General features: G+C 41.8%; 1 protein-coding gene and 1 long non-coding RNA gene across 3 annotated transcripts in view; both read right to left on the bottom strand.

Annotated features, from left to right (window-relative positions):
- Window positions 1-20,834, bottom strand: part of LOC120899703 — a 425,694-nt gene that overhangs the window by 180,417 nt on the left and 224,443 nt on the right. The gene's annotated exons all lie outside the window — the stretch shown is intronic.
- Window positions 18,415-20,834, bottom strand: part of LOC120899708 — a 37,133-nt gene continuing 34,713 nt past the window's right edge. For both annotated transcript variants that reach the window (XR_005739091.1, XR_005739092.1), the window contains exons 3-4: window positions 19,062-19,185; window positions 18,415-18,942 (exon numbers count right to left, since the gene is read on the bottom strand). This is a non-coding gene — a long non-coding RNA (uncharacterized LOC120899708). The remainder of the gene's footprint in view (window positions 18,943-19,061; window positions 19,186-20,834) is intronic.

Genomic DNA, 20,834 nt, shown 5'->3' on the forward strand with positions numbered 1-20,834 from the left:
TCGAATTTAATTTCCCTTAACCAGAGCCAACACATGCTATCTCACTAGCGCAATGCATGTAGCTGTCGAATTCAATCTCAGGCACAACACCAGCATCAACCGAGCTTGCGTGCACTTGTGTGTCTATGGTTGTGGCTTTTCCCTTTGATGTTTTGTGTGCTCAAGTAGTCGAGCTATGGTGTGTGTGTGTGTGTGTGTGTGTATGCTCGTTCCACTCAGCAAAAAGCTCCGAACGAAGCCAAAGCGCACCTTGAGAAAACTATCATCGGTTTTACGGATCCGCTCTGTGGTGAAAGGGGTAAAGATTCTGGTGTAAAAGCATGGGTAATTCTAGTGAGAAAATCCCAACAGGAAAGGAAGAAAGATACAGAGAAGATGGAATATTACGTCGACGTTCGCTTGACGCAAGATATAACACACACACACAAGACGCTTTTGTGTGCTGATCCGGGACCTGAATAGGCTTGATGGATTTAACGAAAAGTTGAGCTATATTGCATTCAAGCATCGGGAAGGCACTAAACCCGAAAGGGCCTACACAGCTTTGTGGTCGCATATGTGGTCGGCAACGCAAATCACAACGGGTGATTTGGGTTTCAGAGTTGTGACGGATAATATTTCAAAACGTATTTACGTATGTTTACAATTTACGAACACCAAAAACTGTTGTAAACGAGATTTAGAGGACAATTAAAGTGCTACTACATTTTTATATTGATTTTGATAGATATTTTTCCATTGAGTTACTGTTATTGTTTATAAACAGTCGTTTCTATTATGCTAAAACATTTAAATGTCTCAAAACCATGTCATTTTTTTTTTGTTTCTATAAGATTATCATTTTCCAAGATTATACCTTTTTGTAGTCCTTGAAGTGTGTTATCTTCAGACTGCCAATTAAAAATAGTTTTAAAAAATATTTTTTTTTTCGTTTTATGCTAAGTATAGCTATGCCAAATACGACTACAGCCTTCAAACACTACAAACCAAATCCTTTTAGCGTATAAAAATTGGATTGAAACTCTACTGATGTTCACTGTAATTGAAACGACTTTTCCCGTCCCTTGAGACACAAAAGGGATTTAAATCCGCACGAAATTGTTTTCTAATAACATTTATCCAATTTATTCTCAAACACAATACTACCCAAGCTCATCAACAAATGTCGCAAATGCAAAGACCAACCAAAGGGGCAGAGTTCCGATTTGTAATGAGATTTTGCATGTTCGTGAACAACGCAAGGTATGTTTCTGAAGCATTACCACTATCAATTTTAACCCGAGCGATTACGAACCATACAGCAGACCGAGTGTGTTTCCTGCTGAGGAAGAAACAGTTGAATGAAAATCACAACCCGACAAACGTCAGGATCAATGGTGGTAAAGAGAAGGTGGAAACGATATGAATGCGATTTCTGTGGTCTCAGAAACAACACACAGATTATGACGGAATGATGTGCAAAAACATGGGACATCCATCAGCAGAAAACACCATAGAAGGGTGTGGTTGTGTTCTAGGATTAAGGATTGTATTTCATCGCCTTTAATGCAGCACAAGAGATATTGCTGTGTAGCGCTATCCTGCCAATTTTATATTAATTCAAAACCCCCTCTCAGCAAATGACGCATCACGACTCGGCTCCTTTTTTTCCTGTAAGCACTATCTAACAAACTTTCTAAATTCATTATTTCCTCCATTGCACAATCACCCTAAACATTTCCTGGAAAATATTTGTACAACTTAATTGAATTGAAACGCAGGATGAAAATTATCTTCCCAGTAGAAGAGTTCGGGCTCTTTCTTTCTTTGCTGCAGCATCAACCCTGAAAGCTGTACGAGCGAAAGTGACAGCACCGTAAAACCAACCGACCGAAGTCAACGTAATCGGATTATGTTATAAAAATGCGCTGCACATCCTTTGCGCGAGGAACCCTCTCCTTTCGGTGTAAAACGACACCGACACGACATTGAGGATTGCTCAGTCCTGTCTCGCGGTGAAAACCTGCACCAAAAGACCCCCTCTTGTGTTGTGCCCTTTCGGTTTAACCCTTCCTGCACTCTCAATGGCCCTCGGGGTTTAGTAGTGACGAGAAAGGGATTTTTTTCCTCTCTATTTCTCGTTGGCTCGCTGCGGCTGCTCGCTTTTGCTTTTCAATTAACACTAAATCGAGGGTCATTATTCAAAACAGTCCTTTTCGCTGTCCCCCCGCTGTTGTTTGACGATGGCAGCGAGATGGTCATTTAATGCGTGCTCTGCTGACAGCCTGCGTCCTGTAATGACGGTGGCCGAAATGAACGTTTCGTGCTAGGATCATTTACACGTGCCCTCCTGCCCGCCCTCGGTGTGTGATTTCCTGCGATTCTTCCTCGCTCGAAAAGCAGATAACTCTTTCATTAAATTGCGTCATGACATAAACATTTGTCTGCGGTCAATATTTGTGTCCGGTTTTTGCTCGCTTGCACACACAAGAGGCGTCACACTTCAAAGAGAAGGGCGGTGGTAGCAGCGACGTCAGCATTCCTCGTGGTGTAAGCAGAGAGCTGCCCGTCCCATTTTCTTCGGCCCACTGGTGAGAGGGCTGAACGATGGGAACGAGATTCTCGAAATTAATGTCTTCATAAATATTGAACCGGGCAAACATTTGACCGAATGTAGGCAACAAGAAAGCAGCCGTACCACAGCTCCATCCAGGAGGGGAGCAAAAACGGTCCCCAGTAAAGCCCTTTAAGATTGCATGGGACGGTCAATGCATGACAGGATGAGACAGGATGCAGGAAGTGGGACGTGAGCCATGCAAATCAGCAAAACGGTTCGTTTCATCCCGTTACGTGTTGATGCAGCTGCACTTGAGTACACTGAGTGTGTGCGCAAGGGTGAGGTGTAGAGGAGAGGCAGATTCTATTACAGATGGACAGCATGGTTATGATGGCAGCCGCAGGAAAGAAGGCAGCCCATTTCATAAGAAAGATCGGTAGATGATGAGTTCTGGTCAGCAAAAGGAATGTTTTGATGGATGAAAGTGTCTATGAATAGACTTTAATTCATCCGATGCATCTGAGACACAAAGGAGCATGTTACTTGTCTTAAATGTGTTCAATATGTGGAGCAAAACAGTGATATTTGTAGCCATTCCTCGTGTAGTTCCTCTGACAAGACCCAACTCCGAACATTTCCAAAGGTAGGTCTGACCAGCATTATTCGGAGCGGCTCAGAGTCTGAGTTGTCCAGAGACGGGGTCATCTGGAGTCAGCGTAGTCTGGAGTCGTCCGGAGTCGTCCTGAGTTGTCCAGAGTCAGAGTAGGCTGGATACGAAATCTTCCGCACTGACCGACTCCGGGCAACTCCGAAAGCAGAGTGGTTTTGACTCCGGTCGACTCCGTTCGACTCTGATTCCGGCCAACTCCGACTTCAAACTGCTCCAACTCCGGATGACTCTAACTCCGGATGACTCCAACTCAGGATGACTCCAACTCCGGGCAGAGCTAGTGGTTTACCGGGATCGGAATGCCGGAACGCTCCTGAGAGCACTGTCACTAGATAGTTGTCGTAGGCCGTTCTTTAAAAGACGACGAAATTCAAAATACTTATAGAATATAGCCTAATTTGAATTATAATTTAAAAAATTGTTATGGACAAACGTTGAGAAAAATGTTCGTCAATATGATATTGCGATCTTCATCATCATCAATTTGCCCCAATCAGCATCATTATCAAGAGCTAAACACCAACAAATTTGCAGAAGGATAAAACTGACAAATTACTGATAAAGTCCACACTACAAAAAACTCAAAATAGTATGAAAATGTACTCAGATATTTAATGTTGAAACTAAATTTATATCAATTATTTGATGTTATAATATATCCATTAAATTTGGCACATAATCAATTCATACTTCAAAAAATAAATCACTCATATTTCTGTACAAAAATCTCATCCATTGCGATGACGTTTGCTGCCAATTTCAGACTATTCAATTTATTCATCGCCACCAACTCGAGTAATAATTTAAACCTTTTTCTTCATCCTTCCTTGGTCAGCGTGCATATTCAACAAAACCTTTACGACCTGACAAAATGCAAAAAAATGCAAACATTTCATTGCAATTACATCTGCCTTTGACGGCGACGTGTTAACTATGGTAGAGAATGAGCTTGTCAACGAGCGCTAGGCAAAGAATAAATGAAAAACCCACGAGAATGCCGTAAATTTATCTGTAAATAACGAATCATCAACATGCACGGCGCGACCGACGACTTACGCTCCGCGTTGCATCGATGGGTCGAAGGCACAACAAGAATGCACACATTTCACACCCACAACAATGGGGAGGAGAGCATTGGTACACGGTGGGACAGTGCTGATGACTTTTGTCGTCGTAGCCCGATAGTTGAACGAACGGTACCCGCTCCGTACTCCGCTAATGGTGATTGATTGCTTGGAAGCGATTGGTCCTATTCTTTGCGCTGGAAGTAATTTTCAATTAACGCCAGTATCTTCCCTGCGTGAACGATTGGGGGTTTGGCCCGGTGGTGCCGTGGACTTCGAATATTAATAATTATGCAACAACCATTCCATTCCCGCGCACTGTCGAAGGCGACCGAGTCAATGAGGATGTAAATTGAACGTAAATAATGTGATTGACCGGTAAATATTGCTCCGGAGGAAATTGTTTAAATTGATCGCAGGAATGGTTGAGAGTGTGCTGCCCGTAATTAATAAATAAACAGTGCAATGAGTGCATCGTTTTTTCCGATAGGAAAAACGATGAACATTGCTCGCAGTGATTAAAACAAATGGATTCCAATGACAAAGGCGTGAATTATTGAAATGTGTTTTAAATACACGATCCCCACTTTTGATTAATTTTGTATTTCAATGCGCTTGTTTCTTTTAACAATAATTCAATAAAATGCAAACAGAATAAAAAGATGTTTAAATTTGAATTAATCAAACAAGAATTAATCCATTTTACGTGAATATATTTATTTGCAGGTGAACAGGATATTCATAAACAATAAATAGTTGAAGATAAAGTCCTTCGAAGCATCTCAAATACACGTAAGCTGATTAAAAATAGTCTTCTAACATGATGAGTCACACAAATTCCTTATTTTCAAGGCAACCTCAACCAACCACCATCGTATGATACAATAAACGAAAAGAAACCAATCAAAACCAAATGCGCGCAACAAACGTTCCAGAACCGCACTTCAAGAACGCGAGCATCGTTACTTGATTACTCATCAATGCCGTTTACGTATTCGATGCATTTCCTGCCCGTCGCATTGATGCAACAACCAGCCCCAAACAGCAAAATGCCGTTTATTTATATCATTCGAAACACTTCCGATGCGCACCGAAGTGATTTGTCATTTTGACTCTAACTGACACAGACTCAGTGCTGCACAAATGCTGATGATTAAACTGCGGCAGTACAGAGTGAATTCTTGTTTTTGTCGTAGGGTGCTCAATTAAATCATCATCGTACGGTTCGATCCTATTGCATCGCTCACTGCTATTAAGATGATATTGGTGCTCCCTTCGGTAAAGCGCAGTCACTGGCGCCAGAAGCATAATCGAAAATGATGTGTGCCCCTGTCCCCTAGCTGAAAACGCATTTTAAGAATAGGCTCTGGCATATCTTCATCTCCTCGCCCGGCAAACAAGAAACCCTAGCACCACCGCCATCAATCGCATCGCCCGTAAGCTAGAAGGCCAATGCCAACCGCGTCAAATACTTTGCACAGGAGACTGGGCAGCCCCGTAAACAGATGACAGATGGTACGTCACGTCGGGATTCATTTTTCAGTTACGCCACCGACCCCGTTACCACGCACTCTGCATCCATCTTCTGCAGGCATTGCACCATTAATAGCACTAATGGTGTACCTCAAAATCGCGGACGCGAAGATGAGCCGGGGAAGCACTGGTTCGCACCCTTGTTTAGGAGTGTTGAGCGCGCGTACGTGCGTTGTTTCCCCTTGCTGTGCACTCTGCCAGCATCACAGGTTTGAGAGGCGTTGATCTACGACAACCAAAAACAGCGGGAGCCTCCGTTTTCAATGAACTGGAAGGTAGGACACACGCTGGAGCCGCCATCCATTTATTTTCATTTCAACAATTATAGCGCTGCAAGAGGGATATGCTTTAGGCGGGGTCCGCTGTCATAAATGTTTATGAGTGTAGACATCACTTAAAGGAATGTACAAGCAAAGATGAAAGGACGCAAAGTGTTTTTGCTTCTATCCGGTAGTGAGGTATAATGAGCTAAGATGAGCAACAATGTGTGTGATGCTTTTATTCAACGTTCAACACACGAAAGGATTTTTATGACGGATCAATTAAAATCTTTATAAACAAAACTTACTATCATGAAGAATTGAAGAAGAAAAAAACATGTATTAATATAGCTAAATATTTAATAATCAACTTAAGGCAACTAATAAAATAAATGAATAGTTTTCAGTGTTTTATTTACACGCAGCCGGTCTCGTAGTACAGTCGTCAACTCGTATGACTTAACAACATGCCCGTCATGGGTTCAATCTTCGAATAGACCGTGCCGCCATACGTAGGAGTGACTATCCTGCTATGTGGGGAAATCAATTAGTCACTGAAAGCCAAGCCCACAAGTGCTACAGGCAGGCCTTGACCAACAACGGTTGTTGAGCTAAAGAAGAAGAAGAAGATTTATACAAGCGTTTTCAATTTCTGGAAAAATCCCGAATTGCAAAGATGAAGCCGTTTCGATAATCTGTACCAATAGATATGGTCGTTGCGGCTAAATTTTGGCTCTAATTCTTTAATTTTCATCCCTCAGGCACCAATTGTTGACAGTGTGTCACAGCCTTTAAGCCTTCAATTTTATTACTTAAAGTAAATTGTTTTGTTTACCAAATTTAACCTAATGTCTCATATGACTCTAGATAGTCGAGGTCTAAACAAGAGAAAGTAAGCCGCTGCGTATTGGGAATCCAATTTGATTTTGAACAACATAGGAAGATATACCCTTTCTCGCAAAAGAGAAGAAGAAGAACCTAATGTCTGGGAGTGTGTGTTTTGAAATTATTCAAAATTGTTTAATTGAAAATATAACAATTGTAACGCCAATTTTGGAAGTTTTTCTGGAGCGAAAAAAAGTAGCATGCATTTTAAGGTATAAACCATTTCGTGAGAATACATAACATTTCTTTAGTTTTTTCTCAACAAAAAACAATCAAACTATACGGTTTCAGTAATGTCACATTACAGACAAAAATGGGTGCGTTATAATTTAAAAAAAGGTCGAGGAGTTAGAGGAAAAAATGAACGCCTTGGAGCAAAAATTGAGCAACAATGACTGTAACGAATAAAAAATCAGTTTATATATTTCTGAACTTATTGTAAATATATGTTTAAAGATCAGATTAAAAGAAAATTTTGATTTTATTAATAAAGCAAGATGTCTGCTCTATCTCCCTCAGTAAAACAAGCCGTTGTAATTTATATTTTGCGACCTATTCCAAGTAAACATTTCAGCCACTCAGACATAATGCTTTTTTTCAAACATTAATTAACCTCCAGTTTACTTTGCTCGGCTGTAATTCATTGATGAAATGTTTCATTTTTGAATCCAAAATCGATCGATTGGACACGCTGCAGCTCCAAGCACGGTAGTAACACGAGTAGCGCTACAGTCAGAGGTCAAAACCAGCTCCAGCGATTAGATTATCATAATTAGTGTTTCGCAATACACCTTCGCCGCACAACGCACCACCACCACCTCCACCAACCAACAAAAGTACAACTCTGCTGTAACGCACTTACAGATCCGGTAGCACATCAATGGAAAGGACAAACACACACAGCAACACATTAGACCGCCGTCGAAATGGTAGCAATGTGGCAGGATCTATTAAATTTACATAATTTACGAATTAGCACAACACAGCACAGTGCATTTACAGCAGCAGCAGCAGCAGCAGCAGCAACAGCAGTGTTACGGTGGCCTAACTACAAAATAAACCACTGATTAATGGCACCGTTTCCCGCGCTGCTAAGCGCCCGAGGAATGGGTGTGGAACAATGGCAAATTAAGTTGTCGGTTGGTCACCCTTGGCTGCTTAAAGTACGTATTGAACACCGTGTCGATCATCTGGCGTCGTGTACGGGGAGAAATAGGGAGAAAGTGAATGTAAAAAAATACTACGGACACAGTTTATGATACGCAGTTTGGGTAGGATTTTGCTCAACGGTCGTTCCCTCGAGGCAAAAACGTTACTTCGGGTTTTGGTGAGACACAATCGGAGGGAATGCAATGAAATTAAATTAATCTATCCATCTATAGCTTTATTTCCCTCTCCTCCTGACGATTGCTGGCTGGTAAGTAAGGACTCCTCCTTCTTCCAACCTGCCGCAAAGTACATTTCATTTCAATTGAATTGTTTTTCCGGCTTATCATCATCCGAAGCTGGCTTTAAGATTATGGCCAGTTAAAAGCGACGAGTGCGGCGCATGTGTGGCATTAAATCCTACTGCACGGGCAAACAGAGGACCGCAGCGCCTTGCCAAACTCCCTCCCGGGACTGTGCCCCCGACTGCGACCACCAAAACTAACCAACGACGAAAGAAAATCAGGCCAGCGCACACGACGACCACCGGCGGTACACAGTCACACGGTGTATACACGGGCACCACCTTGAGGCTTTTGCGTTTTTCTTCCACAACTGTTGGGGAAAATTAATTCGTTTGGTGGTGGAAAAATCGCCTACGGCTCGCCTGCACTCGCTCCTTGTTTCTGTTCAACTGCTTGTTTACTCAAGCTTTCGTAGGCGTTCTCGGTCGGACCGGCCGGTTTTTACCGGCGCTCGGGAGTTTTATTTCAGTTGATTCAGGTGTTTTTCTTTCATTCCCCGAAGGACGCGCAAATGCCTGCCGGGGTAAGCCACAACGACGACGAATTGAGCCACTTTTCTTTGCACAACCCAGTTTCCCGATCCCCGGCTCTGCTCCCTTGATATTTGCCCGGTTAATGCAATTAAAGCGTGAGGCACTCTGTGTACGTCTGAGTGTGTGTCTGTGGACTTTTTGCCTACTTCGCTTTCTTGGTGTCCATTTCTGTAGTGAAAATCCAAACCAAGCTTCCGGATTGGTTGCAAATGTGGTTTTCTTTCTCTTTATTGTCTTTTCCCCCCCACTGCAAATGAGCCATTGTGGTTTTGTTGTCGTTCGTCACGAGCACGTACCATTAGATTAATTTGCGTAATTGATGTGAATATTTCGGGGCCAGCAAGCCGAGGGAAGCGAAGGACCCGATTGCTAACCGATACATTCGGCGAAAGACAATTTTCCTCCCGCACCCGGAAGTTGTAATTAAATGCTATCCAGCAGGCGCGAACAATTTGAATGAAATATGGACAGGGAGTAGGTTTTGAAAGGAACGGGCTCTCTAAATTATCCTTCAATTGCGCTATTTCTTAGTTCAGTTTTCTCGCGGACGGCACGCTCTGATAATTGAGTTTAATGATGGCAAAAATGAGCTTAGTCTGACAATTGTCTCCTATCCTGAGGGTAGTTTAAAGATTTGCCGTACAAAATCGTTGTTAAAATAAATGGATGGAACAGTAAGAAATAAAATTGAAAAAAATTGTGGTGCAGGATTTTCACGATTTATTGATCAGTTCCCATAATTTTTTTGAGCTCGTCTCACGATTTATTTATCGTGTCCCATAGATTTTTGGTTCGTTCCCATAATTTATTGGTATCGTTTAAGTGGATATCAATACAATTGGACCAACAAATTCTGGAAAACGGCAAAAAAATCGTGGGAACGCACCAATAAAAATATGGGTATGGAAACCCAAAAATGTATGGAAACTAACCAATAAATCGTGGGAAACCCTGTAATGTTTACAATACTTTTTCTGTTTTTAGATGTTTTTTTTAATCTTTTAACATCATTTATTCATAACAAAAGTACTAACTGGAATTGATGAAAATTAAAATACAAGATATACTACTGTCAGATAAATTCAAAAAAAGTTTGTGAAAACATAAGTTAAATTTCAAAAAACAATTACTTTATTGCAAAATAATCTAAATAATATGAATATAACTTGAATAATATCCTTACAAATATATACTTATAACGATCACTACAGCAGAAGACAATACATTGAATGAATGTAATAAATGTACTAATGAATTAACTTATTAATGAACTTAACACACCAAAAACAGTACGTCACAATATCCTTACCATTAATTGTCTCCATTACACCATTCAAATTTGAGTTTACCTTTTCCCCCCCAACCGGGTTTAACCATTAACTCCCTATCATGAACCATAATCCGAAACCCGTTTCCACACGAAACACAGCGTCCATAGCATATTAAACGACGATGATGGCAATTTCTCCCAAATGACAATACCGCCTCGATGAAGAAAGCGCAGGCAACGGATAATTGTTACACCATAACCGGGAGAGCTTACCCGTTACAACAATGGTGTCCGCCGCTGCTGCGAACGTAAAACGGCATCACTAACAGGTGGCTCATTAGCTTCTAAATGGTCGTACGCTGGCGGGCGAGAAATTACACCAAATTCTCGATGTCGCTTGGGTAAGGACAAAGAATGGCTGTTGTTCCCGTGGGTGATTATTAGCACCTTCAAAACAATTGTGGCATCACGCTGGGAGTGAAGTCCTGTCAATCAGCAGATATTTATTCGTTTCAATAGCTGTGCTATTATCATTCGCCAAATGTTGATAACATGACACTTTGTAGGAAAACAACAAAGTGTGTTTTTTAAAAGATTTATTTTTGTTTATAATTCATCCAGTAAGATTTATTTGTATTAGATTTCTGTGCATGATAGAATTTGTAAATATTATATCCCTTTCATAGGATAATTGATTGTTCGCAGATTCAAGTAGTGAGTCATTCTTGAATAAATTATTTTTCATTCAAGTCAAGCAATTAGGTCAGCAGAACAAAAGCACTCGCGCAAAATGATTATCTTTCTACAAATCGAAAACAAATACCGCAATCAAATGCAATCACTATCTACCATTATCTTCATGGTGAAAATTAGTTTTCTTTGTTTTCTTCATCTTCATATCCCTTCTCCCATTAGCATGATCGGAATTCGTACGAGCAAAGTGGATTATCAGCTACAGCTCCCAGCTCTCGGCAGAAAACTGCTCGCCCTCTGAGCAAACGCTGCACAGTCCGGTTGGCTATCTTCCCACGGAAATCGCTTCTCTATGGCTGTAAATCCGCTTTTCACCAAGAGCCGGAAATTTACATATAATTAAAAGTTAAATTTAATAAATGTCATCCGGAGTTATCATTTGCAGAGTCATCATAGTGGGAAGAAGGAAAAAAGAATTAAAAAAACGTAGAAGATGGAAAACTTTCTAACTTACTCATCCTTTTCTATGCGTTGCAGGAGCCAAACTGCAGCGACAGCAAGGAGAGGATGTCCATGGAGAGATAGAAAATATCGAGACGCAAAAGAAAGTTCGTGCTGGTCAGAAGATCTTTCTGAAGAAGTACTCCAAAAAAACAACCAAGGTTTGGCAATGAATCAGAGCAGAATAAAAGTTTCGAGGCATGCAGTAGCGCGGGCTGTAGTAGTGTAGCAGTGTTCGCTTCAACGAACCGAAACTGTCACCGACAACCGGCCAGAGAATCATTCCAGGGGAAAACGCACCTTTGCGCGTAACTTTACGGGCCACACACATAGGGTCTGTCCCCTTTCACTGCAAATCTTTCCTTTACACACTGCACGCCGCAAGGTGGTTAAGTTTTGTCTGAACGAACCAAAGAACCGAAGCAGTTCTAACCTTCGGAAGAACTAAAAACAAACGATTTTTTGACGATTTCAAGAGCGCTACCGGGTGCCGGTATGGTTGTCGCAAGTTTTCTCGTTGCAAGTCATTGGTGGGGGCGAGCTTTTGTGTTTGTGTTCGGATGATAAACCGGTGCAGAGGATAGTGCCACAGCGGTTGGCCAGAGCATTAGCTTAACTGTCATGGTTTGTTTGAAGGGGAAAAAACTATGGGCAACCAGGGCGCTGGTTGAAAGTAATCTCTGGCTGTTTTCTTCTGTTTGCTTCTCGCAAAAATGAATTAGACTGGAAAGTTTGGTTCAATGCTGGTCGGATGCGTTCGTTGTGTGTGTGTGTCCTTGACTATTTACCTTCCACTGAATTAGCTCGGCATCACGTGGTTGGGATGGTTTTGTGATGAACAAGAAAGTTTGTTTTTATTTTGTTGAAAAGGATGAGTTTCAAAAGATTTAGAAAGTTTTTTTTACTCTTTTTATTGAATTTCTTGATTAGGATGAATTTCTTGAAAAAATACCTGCTGTATTTTTTTTTCAACTATTTGCTTCAAAAATATATTTTCTAAAATATTTGTAATATGTTTTGCATTATTTGTTATTTGCTATAATATTGTTGTATTCGAGGACTACAAGATCTTGGACAAGATACACGATCTTCGAGGGCTACAAATATAGATCCATCATCATACTAAACCTAAGCTATCTACAGTCGTTTCAATCTTTTGTTTTCTCCGTTTTAAAGCCTTTTGGAAACAATAATACTTTTCTAATATTTTTTTTAAGCCGGTCTCATGGTAAAGTCGTCAACTCGTACGACTTAACAACATGCCCGTCATGGTTTCAATCCCCAAATAGACCGTGCCGCCATACGTAGGACTGACTATCCTGCTGTGGGGGGGTAATCCAAAAGTCACTGAAAGCCAACCCCACAAGTGGTACAGGCAGGCCTTGACCGACAACGGTTGTTGAGCCAAAAGAAGAAGAAGAATTCTTTTCTGAAAAAAGGACACACTGATGCCATAAACTTGCCATAAAATGTCAACCTGTATACTATTGCTCATATTTCAATGCAATTTCACATTTTCACACAAAACCTTGCACGCATTTTATTGCATTATATTGCAGCATAACTTTTATGTGAAAAAGCCTTGCACACAGCAAGAATGTACATCGCATAAGTTGTATTCAATTTATGCTTCACACAAAAGGAAGGTTGAGCGCAAGCTGTAGTGCAACTATGCTGCCAATAGATGGCGCCTGCTGTTTCCCAAAACCATTGCTACGTGCTACATGTATTGTATGCACAATCGGTAGTCAGATAGATCCGCTTAACCGAAGTCTTCAAACGCGTATAACAGTCTAGAAGATTATCTTAGTTTTATTGTATCAATTCTGTTAAATAGTTTTTAAAAGCATCCTACAAGTTAAAATTAATGTTAACAAATGGTCATGATATGTTAAATAAAATGAAAATCTGTATGTCACTTCTACACAAAAGCTAAAAAGTAAAGGATATCTTACAGGATATACAAACGATCTTACGTTGAGAAATACGAAAAAAGGTAGTTTCATGTAAACAAGAACCAACGGTCTCATCTCTAACAAGAAAAAATGAAACTGAATTTGCCATAAAGATTGATTATTGGTAGACACTAACAGATGAGATATTGTCATTCTGCTTAAAATTATTGTTTTTTCAACCTTCTATTAAACAAAAATATATGAAGAAGGGTTTTATTTGTTGGTAGACTACAAAGCTATGATTAATAACATTTCAGTCTTCAAACCAGTACAGCCTACCGGAAGATTCCAAATTGTACCTACATTCTCACATCTTTTAAACTTCCAATATCCGCTATGGTCCTGAATAACCATGGTCAAAATGTCACGAAAGTGTTATCAAATCAAACCATCGTCAACATGTGTCTTTTGTCGAGAGGCGCTTTGTGGTGCGCACTAACCAGCAAATACAAAGTGAACGAAAAATCCATCAAAGTAGTATCGCATCAAACACACTTCCCACACACGTCAACACGGAACAGCAAGGTGATTTGTATCGCCAAAAGGTAAATTTCAACCAGAAACTCTCCCCCCCCCCGCCCCCTTACACCAGCAGCACACATTCCCAAATTGCCATCAAAACGGTGATTTTTACTTGCGTCCTCGACAGTGGACGCACTCATTCCCCACACACAACTTGGCGCTATTCGAAAACCCACGGCAACGATGGATTTGTGGCATCGACTTCATTGGCCTCACAGCGATCACCACCACGGTCAACGAAAACGCAAAAGCCAGCGGCCAGCGGGAAAGGTAGAAAGCTCATTTCAAGCCAAATAAAAGTACAAAACAACACCAGGTGATGCATGATTTTACAGCCCAAAAGGATCCAATTCCAACGGATCCCACACGCACACGGAACGTGTCACAACACACAAAAAAGAACGTAGAAAGATGAGGTTTGATAAAATAAATTGAATTCAACAAACTGCACAAATTGAAATCCCGCACCAGGGCACAGGAAATGGGTGATCCGTGTGCCAGCGTCTCTGGTTTTGTGTTGGTGGACAGTGGGTAATTTTTTATGGCTTTAAGGGTTTTTTTTTTTTCGTTGTTGTTGTGCAGTTCGTTGTAGTTGCGGTGCTTAATTCGTAACGGCTGATTCCCCACTATCGCTTGATCCTTTGTGTTCAATCCCATTTCGTAACACAAAACAGCTTCAACCTCGGGAAGGCGCCAAACACACACACACACACACACTCTCACATAAAAAACGCGAACATTGAATGCGCTGTAAAATGACCGACGCATACATTATGTAGCGTTGCGTTGGTGGACAAACGATCGAACTGAAAAGTGAAACCGTGTTGGCTTCAAAAGGTGAAATCAAATTCATCCCAGGTAAAAACCGGAGCGTAGCAAACGACCAATCGATGATACGGCATTTCAAGCATCCGGAACAAGCAAGGCACACATTACACTTTTTTCCTTCTTACTACCCTTAGGTTTGGATCCAACTCAACACCATTTTTTTGTTTACGACCATCTTTTGTGGATCCTTTGTAACATACGCCCGATCGTACGACGCTCGCTGAATAAGTAATTAATTTGAAAAATTCCAAATTAATTCTCCAACGGGTTTCGGGTTCCGGGTTTGCCGCGGGTATCGTGCGAGTGTGTGTGTGTGTTATCGGATTTTCCAACGTTCAACGTCGACAAGCGATTTATGTGTGATTCTAGCTTCACAATCAGTACGACTCTCTTTGCCTCCCGCAATCTGGGCAGGTGTACTGCGGCTGGACTCGCTTTCTATGAGCACGTGAGTCGTTGCAGTACAATACATCCAAACCCAATCTCATCTCATCATTCCGTGCATGGGTATTGCAGGGAGGTTTTTCTTTCCCCTACATACCCTTTCGATAGTAAAGCTACTTTGAAGACGAGATGTGTGTGTTTTTTTTTTTGTTGCTTTCATCCACCGCTTTCCATCGTATTGGTGCGCCATTGCTTTCAATCCCTTCGGGGGAATTGGAAAGCTGGAAAGCGGAAAGTTGGAACAGCAATCGCGCAAGCTTTAGCCCGGTCGTTCGTGAGTAATTAGCTTTCGAATTGAGTTATTTCAGGGTTTCTTTGTTTTCGCGACGGTGGCGTATGGTTACTAACATGTTATTGGAAAAAAAACCTGGAGTAGCAAAACTGAGACAACTTTAATTCATTGTCCGTTTGTTGCGCGTGTTTATGTTACACAGATTGATTTAATGAATCTTTAAGCAGACATGCAGGGAAAAGACCTCGTACAACATTTCACGACAAATGACGTAATAAATATCTAGAAATCTTCAGACAAGCTTCTTCCGTTACACAGGGTTTTTCAAGGATTCTCATAGTTGTGAAATTGGAATCTTTTTGAACAGTCTCCAATTTCTATTGGATCCTATTGTCCAAGGGTGCTACAGAGTCCAATTCCCATTAGATTAAGTTCATTTAATCGAAAAAGGAGTCAATAAAGTATTCCGCAGCTATGAGAACTCCAGGAAAACCCTGTATTTTCAAGGTGAACCCACGTCTTATAATATATGCCACCCAGTACAAATCTGTACCATTCACTCATCATAAAATCTACGTTCATGATGCTGCTAAATCATACCAAATATTATTTCTAGGCGGAATCTTGTATGCATATTTTATGTCAAATTCATTAAAAACTTTTAAAATAAAGCAATCAATATATTCAATTAAACAATATTCTAGTCATTACAATCATCTCTCCAAGATCATCTGAATCTTGTCCAAAACTAATAACAGCAGCAGACAAACATCATCCCCATTTCATTCCCATATCAAACCGACGCGCAGCTGCTGCTCGTGATTAAAACAAGTTTCGAATTAAAGCAGCCGCCGCCCCAACACGAAACTCCCCCCCGACGGTTGTGATTTCGATTCACAAGCACCTGCCGCCGCCAGCGTGCGCCAGGGCTTGAAGTGCCGAAACCATCGAGAACTTAAAATAATGGTTCCGGGCTGAAGCGAAAAGCGAGTGAGACACAGTGCGATCGAAGCACTTTCGGGTGAAACGTTTACCGTTTTAAAAAATGAAAGAAGAACGCAAACGTGAAGGACATGCAACCACCCCCCCCCCCTTCTTTCCATGCTGCTTTGTAAACCACTTTGGAATCAACAATTGAAACAATGAAACAATTTCTAATAGGTTCCGAAACACGTTCCCACTTCCGCCTTCCACTCAAGTAGCACGTTCGAGCGTTGGCCACAATAGGAAATCTTAACATAGTCGTACGTTACTTACTTACTTATCCGGCGCTACAACCGCTTTGCGGTCTTGGCCTGCCTCAGGAGTGTCCGAAACCGCTCACGGTCTCGCGCCTTCGTCTGCCAGTCCGTTATCCCGGCCTTAATGGCGGACGCCTCCACGCCATCTTGCCACCTCAATTTGGGCCTACCACGCCTCCTCTGTCCTTGTGGACGGCCTAAAAAGACTTTACGGGCTGGGTCGTCCGTTTCCATGCGTATAACATGGCCAGCCCACCGGAGCCTGGCGAGCTTAATACGCTGTACGACAGTGAGGTCGCCGTACATCTCGTATAGCTCGTCATTATAGCGGCTCCTCCATTGTCCTTCCACACATACGGGGCCAAGTATCCTTCTGAGCATCTTCCTCTCGAACGCGGCTAAGAGGGCTTCGTCAGATTTGGACAGTGTCCATGTCTCAGAGGCGTATGTGAGTACTGGTACTATATAGGTACTATATAGTCCCAGCTTCGTCCGTCGCGACAGGTTCTTTGAGGTGAACTGCTTTTTCAGGCTGTAGAATGACCGGTTGGCAGCCAGCATCCTTGCGCGCAACTCAACTTCCATACTGTTGTCGTTGCTGACCTTTGACCTGAGATAGGTGAATTCTGGGACGACTTCAAAAGTGCGTTCACCTATCTGTACATCACGCCTACGTAGATTTGGATTATTTATTGGTAGGTCCGCTGATGTTGCCACCATCAGTTTGGTCTTTGCCTCGTTTATCTGCAATCCGAGGTTCTCTGCCGCCTGCTCAATCCCTTGGTAGGCTTCTGCTACATAGGAGAGCCGCAGACCAATGATGTCTATATCATCAGCGTATGCCAGGATCTGGGTTGACTTATAGAAGATGGTTCCCGTAGTCTCCACCCTCGAGTCGCGGATGGCCCTCTCTAGCGCCAAGTTGAATAGGAGACAGGCAAGCCCGTCCCCCTGGCGCAGACCCTTGGTGGTAGCAAAAGGTCCTGAGTCGTACGTACGATGGTAGAAAAACGGTGAAGAAGATCGCCCTCGTGTTTATGGTCTAGCCCTACGACAGCGATGGTATGAATTTTTCCAGTATTCGCTCTTCCACTGGCACAATAAATGCAGAAGAGCGAAAGTGTGAGAACTTCGGGCACGGGAGATACACTCTTCTAGGGATAATAATTTGTGACCGAAAGTATGCAATTTCGGCCCGCAGCTTTAACAGCAGAGTGGAGGAAAGATGAAACGAACGCTGGCATAACACAGTCTCGTTATGTTTCGTTGGGGACACATTTGTTTCCCGTCTTGTTATCGTCCCCTCCTTCTAGTGAGCCTGTGCCGTTGAGTGTTTGTTACTGTTGCGCGTAGAGAATGGAAAATCAGAAAGCGTAAAACAACAGTTGAAGCAACATGCTCCCAGTGTGGATGTTCGGGATTAGGAGGCATAAATATGCATTACAAACATTCATGAGACGTTATTTTGATACTTGTGTGAAATATTTAAAAAAAAAACAAACGTCTTACGAGCGAGAAAGTTCTCTTCAGCCCCAACAAATGAGCTATCATTTTTACACTTTCCAATTAACGTTACCCTGCAATGGCGGTAATTGTTCTTCTTTGGTTTAATTTTCCCGATTTTGATTGCCAAAACGCTGGCAACCGCAATTAATCAGCACACCTCTCCATCCAGCCCCAACAAAACGGCATGGACCCGCGTCAAGCCAACGGGAAGAAATTCAAACTAGAAATACAAGGAGAAATTTCCAATGAAACCAAATTTGCTTTTCTATGTCCTCCTTGCCCTCACAACGCCGCAGCACACAATCGTTGTCGGAGACCAATCTACCATTGTTTTGCTCGTTTTTCATCGATTAACAACAAATCCGTTTGTATAGTAGCACACACAAACACACACAAACACACCGAACTTTAGGGAAAGCGCTACAAATTGAACCCGGAAGCACCTCACTTCGGTTGGTTGTTTTCAACTTTCCAAGAATCATGCTGCCAGTAGCTTTGCTACACCATATCCTAACTGCCGGGTGGAGCGAACATTTCGGTCTCTTTCATTCCAACCTTCCCGCACCATCATCAGACCCACGGTCGGGCACGTTTTATAATTTCATTCATTTTCTCCGATACCGATCTGAAGGCATTTGACGGTGAGCTAGCTTCACGGAAGCGCTTTTCCCATTTTCCCTTCCACGCCCGTCGTGATTTTACGTTTGCTTTGTGTTTTTCTGTGTATTGTTTTTAAAGCCTAATGTTCGGTGAACTTTCTGCTTCCGCTGTTTTTTGTTAGCTTTAGGTGTAGTGGCTTAAGATGTCCTTTGGTGGTGCTGTTTTGATATTCGGGAATGTGCACAGCAAATGCAATTTGAATTGTAAAAAGGGTGATGGATTTTTTACTCATGCCATTTTGTCTAGAATGAAGTGTAGCAACAAATTCAACACTTACCTTAGCTCTTTTGTTGTTTGTCCCAACTATGTAGTTTATGTTTATCGAGTTTTAATAAATCTTTTTGTTCTTATAAAAATGTAGCTTCATATACAACAAATAAACAGATCGGTTCCGGTTCATACTAAAAATAATATTTTGTTAGTGATCACACTTTCAACCAGACCGTAAAATTAAATTAAACATAATTCTATCATTTCTAATACTGATTGTATGTCGATTGTTACACTAACCTGAAATGAGAAAAGGAAACAAACAGGAAAACGGTTAATAAAAACTATCAAAAAACAACTGGCTTTCGTGTGTATTTAGTATTTGCTGCACAGTTTAAAAATTAGTCTATCCTTTCTGGTTTCTCTTTTGCTACTGACAATTTTCGATAGCATCCTGTACTCGATCAGCTGATCTGGTTGATCCTGTTTGTCAAGCTACTGAACGTCCTCAGCCGAACTTATTGCAAGTTGACCCTAAAATCGGTTGGCTAGTTGTCTCATATTTGCGGATATCGTTTCGTGCTTATCTAACAGGAGCCGCCCTCTGGTGTTATTAGTTCCAACTATTTGAGCTATCGTATCCAGTTTGATGTTTGGTAAATAAACGCCTGTCAAAATGCACGTGGTTATCGTGCCAACAGAAATCTTATAGTAAAAAGTCAATTAGAAATTAAGCATTAATCCGCAATATTATGCACTCCCGATACTATTCATACTCTTGTTGTGCACTTCATACTCTTGTTGCACTTCATACTCTTGTTGTGTTACTTTTATATAAATATAAGGCTCAATCATCACTGTTCAATCATCACTTTACAACGCCAAAACAACTCACACCGAAGCGATGAACCCGATCTCGCACCCAACTCTCCATTCCCATGTTTATTCAATTAGTTTCAAGCACACATCGGTGTAATCGAAAGTGTAACGAAAAGCAATTACCACACATGCACGCTCACGCGCCCTCCCATCATTCCTCTGCTTATTCACACACTCACGATAAACTTTTCCATATGGAGTATCCTCTACGTTAACTTTACCAAGCGCCTCCATCCCAATCGTACAAGAGACAGAGAAAGCCAGCGAAGGAGAGGATAGAGAGAGCCTGAAGCGAGAGAGAGGGTTTGATTGCCAGGTACAAGTTAATCGAGCTATAATTTCAAGAACCCGATAAAATCAAATCAATATCAAAAACATACACACAACTTTCAAACCTTCCTCCTTCGTGCGCCAGCCCAGGGTGGGAGAGACGGAGGAAATAGTTTTATGGATGAAAAACACCTTAACCGTGCTATCCCGGTTCCAATCAAAAACGAGCCATTGGGGACGAGATTTCGCCCCATGTACAACATATCCCCAAAGGGCAAGCGAAATATAAAAAAAAAAACAGGTAGTAGGGTAGCAGTAATTATGATAATCGTTGAATGTTTTTGTGTTCAAGCGATTTTAGTAACCTTTTGGGACCCGGAAGTTGGCAAAACCACAACCGCCACGAAAGCAAAGGCAAGATGAAGTCGGGTGAATGAGTTAATAATCTCGTGCCAAAAAATGGTAATTAATTACAAGCGCCATATCGTCCGATATCCGAGCCAATGACATGTCAAAACATCGTTCGTTTTGCGGCCTAGCAGGAAATAGCCTTGGGGACTGCTCTGCCGGGACGGACCTCGCTCGAAAGAGGGCATTACCATAAACCTTGGTCCTGGTCCGGGTCCTGATCCCTGGAGCCGCGAGAGGAAGCATGCGACCCGGGGCAGAGCAACAAGATTGATGGTAAAGT

The sequence above is a fragment of the Anopheles arabiensis genome, chromosome 3, assembly GCF_016920715.1.
Source record: "Anopheles arabiensis isolate DONGOLA chromosome 3, AaraD3, whole genome shotgun sequence".
NCBI lineage: Eukaryota > Metazoa > Arthropoda > Insecta > Diptera > Culicidae > Anopheles > Anopheles arabiensis.